General features: G+C 61.8%; 1 protein-coding gene across 1 annotated transcript in view; it reads left to right on the top strand.

The window, feature by feature from the left end:
- The window catches only part of LOC122542736 (hypoxia-inducible factor 1-alpha-like), an 18,571-nt gene that overhangs the window by 12,237 nt on the left and 5,535 nt on the right, over positions 1–799 (top strand). The gene's annotated exons all lie outside the window — the stretch shown is intronic.

Here is a 799-nt window from a genome sequence, read left to right as displayed (position 1 = left end):
GGGGTAACCGCAGTGAGACGGGGGGTAACCGCAGTGAGACGGGGGTAACCGCAGTGAGACGAGGGTAACCGCAGTGACATAGGGGTAACCGCAGTGAGACGGGGGTAACCGCAGTGTGACGGGGGTAACCGCAGTGAGACGGGGGTAACCGCAGTGAGACGAGGGTAACCGCAGTGACATAGGGGTAACCGCAGTGAGATGGGGGTAACCGCAGTGACACAGGGGTAACCGCAGTGTGACGGGGGTAACCGCAGTGAGACGGGGGTAACCGCAGTGAGACGAGGGTAACCGCAGTGAGACGGGGGTAACCGCAGTGAGACGAGGGTAACCGCAGTGACATAGGGGTAACCGCAGTGAGATGGGGGTAACCGCAGTGACACAGGGGTAACCGCAGTGAGACAGGGGGTAACCGCAGTGAGACGGAGGTAACCGCAGTGAGATGGGGGTAACCGCAGTGAGACAGGGGGTAACCGCAGTGAGACAGGGGGTAACCGCAGTGAGACAGGGGGTAACCGCAGTGAGACAGGGGGTAACCGCAGTGAGACAGGGGGTAACCGCAGTGAGACAGGGGGTAACCGCAGTGAGACAGGGGGTAACCGCAGTGAGACAGGGGGTAACCGCAGTGAGACAGGGGGTAACCGCAGTGAGACAGGGGGTAACCGCAGTGAGACAGGGGGTAACCGCAGTGAGACAGGGGGTAACCGCAGTGAGACAGGGGGTAACCGCAGTGAGACGGAGGTAACCGCAGTGACACAGGGGTAGCCGCAGTGAGACGGGGGTAACCGCAGTGAGACAGGGG

Source organism: Chiloscyllium plagiosum, chromosome 41, assembly GCF_004010195.1.
Source record: "Chiloscyllium plagiosum isolate BGI_BamShark_2017 chromosome 41, ASM401019v2, whole genome shotgun sequence".
NCBI classification, from domain to species: Eukaryota; Metazoa; Chordata; class Chondrichthyes; order Orectolobiformes; family Hemiscylliidae; genus Chiloscyllium; species Chiloscyllium plagiosum.
The sequence above is the reverse complement of the archived record's forward strand: the minus strand, read 5'-3'. Positions and strand labels throughout refer to the sequence as shown.